We start from the raw sequence: 13,767 nt of genomic DNA on the forward strand, positions 1-13,767 counted from the left end.
AAAATTCCTAGAAAGTACTCCCAGATCTGGGACACATTCAGGATGGAAATTTTGTTTACTCTATGGAAAGATAGAAATGTTGTTTTATTCACACACAACATTTTGGATGTTAACATTTCAATGTACACTAAAGCTTGTATTTGTAACAATGTTATTATGCAGATATAGGTGCAAGCTAACAAAGTTGCCCCGAAAGTTGCTCACCTGTAGGAACTACTCAACCATTGGGGCAATGCCCCTTGCACTGTAGCTTGAGTACCTCTAGATGCCTTGAGAGACACCTCGATGCCTCATGGCCGCTAGCAACCGTGCCACTCCTCAGGCCGCCACTCACACACTCTGCGCTCGCAGGCCTCCCACCATCGCTCTCCCAGTGGTGGGGCTGGTAGCTGGCGGTGCTGCTCTGCCTCTCCACCCCGTGGTGGCTCTGGTTGGTGCCCGCCTCCTCCTCCTGGCGCTCATCGAGATACTGCTAGCAAATGGCCCCACCTGGCACTGGCGATTTCCCCTCTACGGTCTAAGGTCAAAGATGCTAAGGCTGCCACTTATCCCCCTGCTGCTATAGCTCTTGATGATGGCTGGTCTGTGCCCAGGCCACCCCCCAATCCCATAACTAATTGGGGTTTCAATGACAAAGATGATCCTCCCCCCTCGACTGCCACTACTTTGGCAGCCTGAGGTTGCTTGATATGTTTTTTTTTGATGAATAGTTGCTTCTTCTGGCTGATGCCATGTGTTTAGTTTCGACTTTAGCTGCTTGAACTCTCTCGCAGAGTGATCGTGTATCCCCTGACCCCTTTTTTGTGAATTGTATTCTTAGTATATCTTTTAATAGAACAGAACTATTCATAAAAAAAAATAAAAAAGTCATAGGGATGAACATGCCCTTATTTGGACGCTCCTCGTGCATTGTGGACCCTCAATACTATTCACATTTTTGGATGTTTCCACGGTATTCTCTTCTCACACGGCACGTCAAACTGACACTTAGTATTATTGAGGTTTCACTATTATCTTTATCTTAGTATTTTATTACCTGGGGTTCGCTATTATATTAGTCATTTAACATGACTCGTAAGGCTGGGATTCTACATCTTATCAACAATATCCAGAAAAAACGCTCGGGTGTAGAATACCAGGCACAAGGAAGCTCAGCACAGCCATGAATTCCCTGCAAAAACCTCACGTCGTAATCCTGACGTTTCCTGCAATGGGTCATTGCATCCAATCTCTAGACTTAGCGAAAATGCTCGCTTCACACTCTCTCGCCGTCAGCTTTGTCACCACCCGCACAATAGAGCACCGTCTACGAGGTCTCATTAACGAATCCCACCAGCTCTCTGCTCAACTCGACATTCAGCTGGTCGGCATAAGTCCTCCCCACGCCATTCAAGGTCTGCCCGAGGGATGCGAAAGTAGGGATCTTATGCCACGTGCATCTTCCCTCTCCGTTATTTCACTCGTCGAGGGGCTTCGTGAGCCATTCGAACAATGGGTCGAAGAGCAGGGGAATCGTCCACCGGTGTGTATAATCAGCGACTTATTCGTCGACTGGACTGTTTAGTCCGCCAAAAGATTTGGAACAATTAGAGTCATTTTTGCTCCTTGCGGGGCTTTTGGAACATCGGTATTCCACGCCATCTGCCGCACCATAACTACTGGTGAGCTGCGCAAGGAGGGTAATTGCGTTATAATCGATGATATCTTGTCATCTCCAGTGAAATTTACCAAGGAACAGATGCCTCAGAGATTTCTGGAACCAGATCAAACCTACCAGGGTCTAAAATTTTTAATGGAAAAGATGCAGTCGATTGGCGACTGCTGGGCAATGCTCGTCAACACGTTCGAAGATGTCGAGCCTCGTTATCTGCAGCACTTGATAAATACATTAAACGGGAAGCCCGTTATGTCTGTCGGTCCCGTGGCTCCTTTGGGCTGTATTGCTAATACCAGAGGGAAAAAATCCGACATTAACGAGCAAAAGTTAATGCAGTGGCTTGATTCTCAAAGCCCCAATTCGATTTTGTATGTTTCGTTTGGAAGCCAGGCGTTTCTTTCGCCAGAGCAAACAAGGGCTCTGGCCAGGGGTCTTGAATGGGCCAAACGTCTTTCGTTTGGTCCATTAAGGTTTCCCCAGAGATTACTTTATCTGCAGAATTGAGCAGAGAAGAATTATGCGCCTCCTACCTTCAAGAGGGATTCATGGAGAGAGTTAAGGGGTTGGTCATATGGGGATGAGCACCGCAGCTTGTCATTTTGTCCCACCCATCTGTGGGTGGGTTCATGAGCCACTGCGGGTGGAATTCGACTCTGGAAAGCATTTTGATGGGCGTACCGATGGTCACATGGCCGATGTTCGCAGAGCAGCATTTCAACTCTAAGCTGGTCACTGAGGAACTCGGCATTGGCGTCCAGTTTTGCCATGAGAGGGACACGATTCCTTGTGAAGAGAAGGTGGAGAAATGTGTAAGACTTGTCCTCGGTAGCGACGAAGGTAAAGAGATGAGAAATCGTGCTGTCAAATTTCAGAGAATGGCTAAACAATCTGTCGGAGTAGGAGGATCTTCGACCCTGAATTTAGAAACTTTTACGAATGCGATGCATAAGCTCATCGATTGTAAGGCTGAGGATAGGATTGGTGATGGATATGATGTAAGCCACTGATTCAATCAACTTCCTTTTAGTAATCGTATTTCATGGTAACGTATCACTTCATTCCTAATTTGCACTGAAACTCTTTATGAATATTCTACGATGTATTTTTAAACTCTAGGAAAAGCAATATGTGCAAAACTTTTAAATTTCGTAGATTTCACGTTGCATAAAGTGCCCATAAAACAGCTATGTCGCTGTGAAGAGCAATCAGTATAAGCGCGATATGGTTCAACTAAACTCATATCGTTACTTATTCAGTTTGATTGCAATTTTCTTTTACTTCGTACTAATAATTTAGGAGAAGTGGAAATAGTCACATTTCAAAGTTTATATAATAAAAAATTTAAGTAAATAATAATAAATGTAAGTCATAATTATTTAGTTTTATAAATTTAGATTATATTTATAAAATTATGTAATTAAAGTATCATTAAAATTTTGATTTTATATAAGTTTGTACTTTTTTAAGTGGGTGGCTATACTTGATTTTTAATAAATTTGAATTTTTTGAAATTAATGACTTAGTCTTAGAAGGAGAAATCACTAAAGGGAGGTGAAGAAAGTTTACTCTATCTAGCCATCTAGAATCCTTTGTTGTAGATTAATAGAGAGTTGAATGTTAGTAGGAAGAGTGAGGTAAGGATGAACACTATAGTTATCATAGCTAGATTAGGAAATGTGAGATCATTCTATCATGCCAATGCCATCATTGATTGAATTAGTCCTTAATGGGAGGAGGAAGGGAAGCTTGTGAAACTTTGGGAACAATATAAGGAGAATTTCTCCAGTGATCAACTAGCACACAAAGGTAAGCAACTTCAAGTGTATTTTTATTAACTTGCACTTGTATCTACATTGATAGAAATTACAATCTTAGGTTACTAACCATCACAAATAAACATAAAGCATTTAAAATGTGATCTATAAGATACACATGCATATAATATCAATATATACATGGAAAAACATTATTAGATTAAAAAAATCCTATCAAATATAATTTATTGTTTACACACTACAAAAATTGTCTTAGTAAATTATAGACAAAACTTGTAAATATCACTCAATTGAATAATGCTCAATTCATTTTAGAAAGAAGAAACAATTAACAAATCACACTTGTAACTCTACGTATGACAAAACCCACATTACTCTACATATCTTGCATGCAATATTATGTAAGTTTTACAATTTTATATGATTGGTACACAAAATTAAATCTTTGTAAACTCTTTTTCTCAAATGATTTAATCCTTATTATCGTGCATATACTATTTTCATTGACCGCATTATGAATGATTTAAATTTTTATTTTTTGGGGTAACTAATTTTTTTCTTCAAATTTATCAATAATCCAATTTGTTTCATTTTGTCAATACATCTATATTTTGCACTTTTTTTAACAAATATATATAATTGAATTATAGAAAATAATTTATTTTTTAACAAATATAATTTTATATATTTAAATTTATGAATATATCTAAACTTTATTAATTTCTACAAAAAAATAATTATAGCTCATTACTAAAAAGCTTTGCCACATAAATTTACTTATTAGATTCAACATTATTTTATGAAATTTTTTAAGGGTTTCTTAGAGTTATTATAATCTTCTAATCACTTTCTTCAATTGTGATTTATATTGCATTTGGTAAGTTTAGTTCTTTAGATTAACCTTCTTTACTTAAATAGATGTAACTATTAAATAGGAGAGAAATAATTTATATAAAGCAATACAAAATAATCTAGTAGGTTGTATTCAACTTTCAAATAAAAACCAATCTTTACGTAGGATGATTTATACCAAACAATTGAACACAAACTAGAATTACCAATAATTTATAAATTTTAGAATTATAATTTAGATACTATCTTTTTCCATTTTGAAAGTAACAATAAAAACAATTTCAAATAAAAAAAAGTTATCCTTTTTAAAATTCAAACATAAAGATCTAAGAATTATTCTTTTGAAACTACTCTTAAGCTCTTTAGAGCATGGTGGACATCTTCTTCTAAACTTTTAGATCCAATGACAATCACCAAAATATATTTATAAAACAACACTTAAGATATTCATTTTTCACAAATTCTAAACTCTAGGTCTCCACCCCAAAGTTTCAATATCAATCATTGTATTTAATGCAAACTAAGTATAATAGATAACTAATTTCAAGTGTACATTAATAACAAGACAGTGAATGACAACTTTTTAATTTAATAATAATTATATTGAAAATCTAACTAATATTATTATTATTTGTGCGATCTTTCTCATAAAAAAACTTTTGTCGTCCATGTAAGCCTTCCACGGCAGGCGTGGGAAGGGAAACCAGATGGAAGCGAGGAGCTTAGCGAGGTTGAAAAAAGGAATGAGGTGATCAAGTGCTGGATATGGCACCGCCACAACATGAGGCTTCTCCAACACACTCATCTTCGCTGGCCACACCAAACTGCAAAAACGAAGTTACCTAATCTGTAAGATGATAAACTCTGGGCAGTTGCTGTGAAATAATCAATTTTGGCTTTTGTTCTTCTTTCGTCATGCATGACGATTTCGTTGACAGTGATGAGGGCACTAATGGCGTGAGGGTCGGGTGTTTGACTGACGATTGTTGCTTACTTCAAACTCTGGTGATGCGACCGAAATGGTTTTTTCTTTGGCAGGTCCCAACTGTGTTGTCAGTTTTTGTAGAGGTTGGAAGACAAGGGAAATGACTAAATTGTTCTCTTTTCATAATAGTGATAAGGCTTGTGGGTAAGATGTTTAATATTTTTGGATGGTCAAAGGTGTTTTCTTATTAGTTCTTGTCATTGGGCACAAGATTATGGTTTTAGATGGGCTTTTTAGGCATTACTTTGTTTCTTGAAAATCAAGCACATTCTCCAATTTTCCATTTAAACTATGGCCAGCTTAAAAGATATCATTAAACAAAATTATTAAATTTTGATTTTTATTATCGATTGGGTGTCATCTTTTTTCTTAAGTCTTTTTGTTTATATTTATCGACTAAAGAAATTAGAGTAAAAATAAGACTTCACATTTATGTGTGTTTTTTGAAAATTTTACCAGGCATTATGCATGAGCTTCACATGCCTCTCTATGCTTACAAAAATAGAAGGATGACACAAATGTGGCTAATATATGGTACACAAAATTTGTTGTGTTTATTTTACTATTCGATAAACACCAAAGCCAATTCTATCTACATGTATATGGGTTGATAGTTGTGGAGGTTTCTTTGTGCTTATTGTTACATTTTCTTTAGGTATCTATCATTGATTCTATTAGGATACAAAAGCAATGTTTTTCAAACATAGAGAAAAACATTGATTTAAAGAATTTTTTCATAATTTCTTGCATAAATTTGTTTGTTACTGTATTTTTTTTTTAATTCAATGTTTGTATACCATCATCTGTGAGTACACATGATTGAAACCCTAGAGATTGTTTTAGGTGATAATGAAGAACCTTTTTATGTCAATTCTCATGAAAAACGAAAATGAAAACTTGTTATGTTTATATTCTTCCGGCTGACCTACTTACAATTTTATAATTTTCTCATTTAATTAATTTATTGATTATGAAATCCAATTTTATAGATTTTAGCCAAGAAATTCTTGTTTGTAGTTAATCCTTGCCCTTAGCCAAAGAAGATATATTAATTTATTTTCAATATAGATTCTTATTTCCTAAAACATATAGTTTGCACTTGCATGCAACACTCAAAAAATTGTTTATGTGCAAGATCTATGCTTTGCCTCTATTTTGCATACATGTTTACTTGACATTTTCTATATTTCATTTTCTCACTACATGATACTAATTTATGTATAAAAATTCATTAAACATCTCCTTTTAATTTTAATGTTTCCAGCCATACAATATGAGAACCCATTTTCTCGCAAATTTCAAATATTATTAGACTTTTTTACCAAGGAATTTCAACTCTTCTTATCAAAGAGATTAATGACCTAGACCTCAATTGTTTTGATGTGTAAATAAGATGGATCCTTATGTTTTGAAGCACAAGAGAAAAATTGCATCCAATAATTATATTATATGATTTATATGTCTTAAGAAAGGGTAAATCCAGTTGATTAAAGGTATGAATTTTGTGAGGTTATAGATTGAAGATTTTATTTTCAATATTTCTTTTTTAATAAACTCTAATAGAACTTTGTGTTTTCATGATAAGAATCACATCTAAGGTCACATTTAATATATATATTTATATGATTTTGAAAAGGGTAAATCCATTTAGCCAAAGTGAAGTCACAACTATGATATCTTATTTTCAATATAAATACTTAACAAATTTTGGTGGAAGTTTGAGTTTTGATGCCAGGAATCACAAAAAAACGTGATGGACATCATGGACATACTTTTTTTAAGGGTTTACATAGTAAACATGTTGCAAAGGAAAGCAACAATCTGGAATGGAATGAGAAATAATTTTTCAAGCTTTCAAAAGGTGCTTCTAAGTTGTTTATAAGAATATTGGACAACGATAGATTCAACACCAATAGTTTCATGGAGAAGAAAGGTAAGTGATAAATCTCTTCCAACTTGCACACAATTTTATTGAAATATCCTTTTTTCTTTTGTATAAATCATTATCTATTTCTCGCTCTTTCCTTACCACCCTGCCCCCCTCTCTGTCTTTTTCCTCCATGTTTTATATAAATCATTATCAGTTTGTCCCTCTTTTCTTACAATGCCCTCCCCGCTTCTCTCTCTTTTTCCTCCATGTTATATCTATCAATATATAATGTATATATATGTATGTATATCTATAAATGTCTGTGTGTGTGCACGCATGCGCAAACACGTGTACATATAGGTATATATGTACATATACGCATGCACACACACACACACACACACAAAAACTAAAGAAATGATGTACAAAAGAAATGGATGCAAATATATTATTTCCCATTCTTCATTTTAGAAATTTTCCTTATAGTAGATTAGTATTTGGGATTTGATTACACAATTACTATTTCAATGATAAAGTTATATTCCTTGTATACAATAACTCCATTGATAAATAATAAAAAATTGCATGAAAATTGATTATATAAATTATTTTTAAAATAAAAAAGCTAGGTTCATAGTTAATTACATATCCACATTGAATTTTGACTTTAAAGAAGTTAAATATATCTACCTCTCATGGTTAATTTGCCTTCTTTTGGGAACAACAAGAATGATTTTTGAGAGTTTAAATAATTGATATGAATGAACGTTTGATTTTTCTTAAGAAAGAAACATGCAATTTCATATAGATTATAATACAATGTAGTGATAGATTTAGTAAATTCAACCTTTCAAGCATATGAAATCATAAAATCTTCCATCAATAAGGAAAAATTATCAATGAATGAGTGATTTCTAATTTGAAAAAACATTCAACACTAAGTGGTATGGGATTCTATATTTCCATTAAGATCAAATGAAATTCTACATTGAACAATTCTAAATAAAACATCTTGAAAAAAAACATATGCTAGTTTAAGGAATTAATAAAATGGTTATGTTAGTTTTCAATTTATCTTTATGTATTTAAGTTGTCTTCAAAATTAATTGGACAAAATTGTAAAAATATGCAAATTTAACCATTTATTTATATTGGCTAGAATTGTTGAACTACAAAATTTATTATATTAACTACTGGATTTTTTTAGAAGAAGGTTAATATTTTATACACGAATTTACAATTATGCAATATATCCTAACATAATTCTCATGTAATCTTCCATTAGTGGTCCATTTCAACATATTGTCAGTTGATTCAATCTTTAATGGAAAATTTATTCTACTTTCTCCTCTATTACAATTTGTTTTAAATGATCACTGATCTATTCATTAAGTTCTCCTATTACAGATAACAATGCTTGAAAAGAATAACACTTACTTAAGTTTGCTATCTTTATGAAAAAACAAAGATATTATTAAAGTAATAATAGAACTATTGAAAATTGGATAACTAATGGTCACAATTAGTCTTTGTTACAAAATAATATTGATTTATTATTAATATAATGAAAAATTGTTAAATATTATTTTTGATTAATAATAATTATCATGTACATGCTATCAAAAGTTAAAATTATTTAACCCACGACAAATTTATTAATATTAGATAAAATACTATAAAAATTTAGATTTATAATATATGAGAAATATTCATAGCATATGTTTTTGAAGTTGGATATTTGATAGAATGGATAGCCCTCAGTCCTTGGTTCTTAACCAAAGAAACTAGGTGAAAAAAGCTGAATCTCCATTGAAAAAAGAAGAAGTTGGATATCAACATTGGAATACCACATGACATCAAGTAATGCACAAAGTTGAATTTTTTGAAAAGATATTAAAACTTTCACCTATGCGCAAATTGTAGCTACCAAAATCAATATCCTATCCTACAAATAATTTTTTTCTCTTTATGATTCAAATATTAATTTAACAAAGATCCTTGTTGGACAAAGTTAACTTCAAAAAAAAAAAAAAATTCCAAATAAAATCCATCCTAAAGTTTTGTGATATTGACTAACCCCAACTACCATTCATAAAGGCAAGGAAATAGTTGTAGAAAAGAAAATGATTCTTATCATCTATTGTTTAGAAAATCACACAACATAATACTAGTTTTAATTCTCCAAAATATAAAGGACATTCCAATTGAAATGTTAGGTATCATTTATGATGAATTTGGAAATAAAAATAATGTTTTCAAGAGTAAAGTAACCACTTATTTAACATGCAAATAAAAATATTTTAAATTTTTAATCACAACTTTTAAATTAGTGTAAGAAATCATATTATGTTCTTTGTATTTTATTATTTTTAAAATGTTATCTATACCATATATTGTTCTAGAGTTAAAAACATAAGAATTAGTTCAAATAGTTCAGACTCTATTGTATCATTTTGACAACTAGTGTACTACAAGATAGTATAAAATAAACAAAATTTGATCAAGGATTCATCCTTGTAGCAATAGTTGATGGAGAATAATAATGAGGAGAAGCCAATACCTTGTGACTTGTAGAAATGAGAATTTGTAGTACAAAGGGTGTATAGAGATCTTGTAACTTGCAGCAAAAGGAGGCAAGTGTAGTGGGAGGAAATAAATAATATTGTGTATCTATAGGGTATGTTCTCTTGTCTTGAAGCCCATCATATTATCATACATTGTTAAAAACTACATTGAACTAGGAAGGGTTCACAAAGTGGAACAAGAAGAAGCTCTTTGTGAGGCTTTGGATGCCATCAAGTTAGACTCCATAAGGAGTCCATCTCCTAGCAATCCATTCTCTAAGCATGCTTTCAGGAGGATTGTGAACCACAAAATACCCAATGAGGGTAGGGTGCTCTAGCCATTTGCATACATCATCAATCCCTTCAATTTTGAGAACAATGTTAGGGGAGGAAGGCTTACTTCATGAAACACCTTTGGGAGAAATTTTCTTGGTCATTTGTTCAAAGGAGGTGCCATGAAAATCTATCGCAACAACTCCAACATGAGTAGAAATTACTGCACTAAAGCTGGCCAGAGCAATAATAAAAACCCCTAATGATCCCAAAATAAATGTAGTATGATAGATCTATAAGTGGAATAAAAAAAATGGTATTCAACATGCAAAACCATAGTAGAGCCATTTCACATTCCTAAAATTTTTCTTGTATGACCAATAAAACAAATTTAGAATCCTTGAACGACAAGCAAAAAGAATAAATTGTCACTTCAATTAAAATTGATCTTAATCAACACCAATAATTTTCACACAACTCATGATCACCTATTAAATAAGTTGAATTGAATAAATCATCTATTATAGAACAATTCTCTTAATCAAAACCAATCATTTTCGTACAACTGATGATATGCTCAATCCAACTCATTTTTTTACCCTAGGTACAATACCACGAGACAATTTCTAATGGTTAGGAGATGTGATTAGTTATGTGGCCAACACTATATCACTCATTGTACCAAAATAACTAACACTAATTTAATTCATTTTCACGTGGTTGGTGATTTGTTGTCTACTTAGTATGATCCAAAGATTTTAGATCATGGATCTTTAAAATGTTTACTACATCAATCTAGCTCATCATATCAAATGAAAGGATAAAATATGAAAAGGAAAAAATTAAAAATTAGGCTCATCAGCTCTAATTAAGTGAAAAAATACATAATTTTATCCTGTTTAGACACTGTAACACAAAAGCACCAAACATGTTTGATAATGTTGGGATACAGACAAAAAATTTAGAGCACTCTTGTGGTATGCTTTTGCCAAAGCACCAATAATTTTTTAACAAAGTCCACATATGGCATAAGTGGTATACATTTCTTTCCCAAACTTTAGACTTTATCTTTAGATTCTACTTGTTAGAGGCCTGATCATTTAGTTATAAATTTTGAGAATTGTCAGGCATTTTTACTCACTATTAGCCAAGCTTGAATTGCAATCTTGTTCAATTTTCTTCTCTAAATCCAAAGCCTACAATAGATCAGAGATGGCTACCACACTTGTCAAAGGTGTGCTTGAAAAGCTTGGTGAGATTGATGTAGGATTTAAAGAAAAATAGTAAGACAATAAAAGTAATAACAATACTCAGAATAGGGGAGGCTCTATATTTATCAGAAAAAACATATATATTTGTTTTGAATGCCTAAGGAGATAGATTTTGTTCACAACTGATCAAAAAAATTACAAAATAGAAGTTTATTTAATAGTCTACAATCACCGTAGACTTCGGATCTAATTCCTAAGAAAACTAAAACAAAATCAATCCAAAATGACTCGTGCACAACATAACATATGCAAGGACAACATGATTGATTACAAAAGAATAAACTATGGTAGATCAAATTGTTGAACACTATTATATCAAGAAAGTAAACTACGCATCAATTATTAGTTAAAACTAATAATCGTGCATTAATATAAGACCAAAAATTACACATGATGACCTCTTATTTTAAAGTACTTGTAAACTAGAACAAGGGCGGTTGAACTGAAGTGGTTTAAATAGTGATTCTGAAGTGTATCTTAGGATCAATCTTCATACTCCCCCTTGATGTTGAGAGGGCTCACAATTTGATCTCTACGTGTGAAAAATTGAACCTTTGCAACTGCCTTTGTGAAAACATCTGCGATTTGCTCCTTTGTGTTGATGTACTTCAACTCAACCGCTTTATTTTGTACTAAATCTTTGATGAAATGTTGTTTCACATCAAAGCATTTGGTCCTATTGTGATGAACCAGATTCTTGGCCAATTTAAATTTGACACTTATATTGTTACAAAATATCATAGTAGGCTGAACTAATATCTTTCCAATTTCTTCAAGAAGCTTTCTAAGCCACAAAGCTTGTGTGCTAGCTAAAGTTACTGCAACATATTTTGCTTCTATAGAAGAGAGAACAACAATGCTTTTCCTCTTTGAACTCCATGTGATTAAACCAAAACCCAAAGAGAAACAATCACCAGATGTAAATTTTTGGTCATCCAAACTACCTCCCCAATCTAAATCACTGAAGCCAACAAGTTCAAACTTATTAGTAGAATATTGAATGCCAAAATATACTATGTTTTTCACAAACTCAAAATTCTCTTGGCTGGCTTCATATGTTCCTCTGAAGGATTTGTCATATATCTTGAAACCAATGAAACTAAATAAGCAATATCAGGTCTTGTGTAAGTTAAAAATATCAATCTCCCAACAATGCTCCTATATGATGTCTCATCAACAATTTCAGCACCATCATCTCTACATAATGCAACTCCGTGAGCAATTGGAGTGGAAAGAGGTTTACAATCAGCCATATCAAATTTATTCAACATATCCTTTGCATACTTTTCTTGAAAACTAAAAATTTCATCTTTTCCTTGATAAATCTCCATGCCAAGAAAATACTTCATGAGACCTAAATATTTCATCTCAAAATCATTCATCATAAGAACTTTGAATTCATCTTTCATCTTTGAACTAATACCCATATATAGAAAATCATTAACATACAAACACAATGAGAAAATCATCACCTTCTTGTTTGTAGTAAAGGGTACGTTCACTCTTACTTCTTTGAAAGCCATTCGACTAAAAATATCCATCTTGATTGAGGCCATATAAATTCTTCTTCAATTTGTAGACATGATCTTATTTTCCTTGAATCTCAAAACCTTGTGGTTGTCCCACATATACCTCTTCTTCTAAGTACCCATTCAAGAAGACACTTTTCACATCCATGTGATGAATACTCCATTTCTTTTGAGCTGCAAGAGAGATTAACATCCTAATAGTTTCTTGTCTTGATATTGGTGCAAAAGTTTCTTCATAATGAATACCATACCTTTGAGTGAAAACTTTAGCAACAAATCTTGCCTTGTGTCTTTCAACACTCTCATCACTTTTATACTTTTTATTGTACACCTATTTTGTGGCAATCTCCTTTTTCTTATGTGGAAGTTCAACAAGCTCCCATGTCTCATTCCTATGAATGGAATCCATCTCTTTATTCATTTCTTGTATCCAAACCTCATTAGCACATGGATCTTCAAAACATGAGGACTCAAAATCAGCTTTAGCAAGTAATGCAAAATTTATTATCTCACCTATTGGATCTTCTTCATGTGCTTGATTTTGGCACCTCGTGTAGATATCACTCAATCTTCTTACCTTTGTTGGAGGACTTGAGGATGGATTTTCTCTTGAGATTGGTGAAGGGGTTTCTTGTTGGGCTTGGTGATCTTGAAATAGATCCATTAGTTGGCTGCTCATTATTATTATCAACAATAACATCAACATCTAAAACTGATTTTGGCTTTTCAACATGGCTTTTTTGATGACCATAAACTCCCCCTTCATTAAAAATCATGTCTCTTGAGACAACAATATTATTAGTAATAGGATTGAATAAACTGTAAGCTTTTCTTTCCTCACTATAGCCCACAAAAATACATGATCCAATTTTAGCATCTAGATTTTTCCTATTTTGATCAAGGATGTAAACATAAGCCAAACAACTAAAAACTTTAAAATGATTTGCATTAGGCCTTTTGTCATACCATGCTTCATATGGAGTCATCTTGT

At 32.7% G+C, this 13,767-nt stretch overlaps 1 pseudogene; it reads left to right on the forward strand.

Moving 5' to 3' along the window:
* Positions 1-1,080: 1,080 nt before the first annotated feature.
* LOC149579759 (scopoletin glucosyltransferase-like) lies at positions 1,081-2,734 on the forward strand (annotated as a pseudogene).
* Positions 2,735-13,767: the final 11,033 nt, after the last annotated feature.

Source organism: Cupressus sempervirens, chromosome 1 (assembly GCF_028749045.1).
Source record: "Cupressus sempervirens isolate cs-2001-9-10 chromosome 1, ASM2874904v1, whole genome shotgun sequence".
NCBI lineage: Eukaryota > Viridiplantae > Streptophyta > Pinopsida > Cupressales > Cupressaceae > Cupressus > Cupressus sempervirens.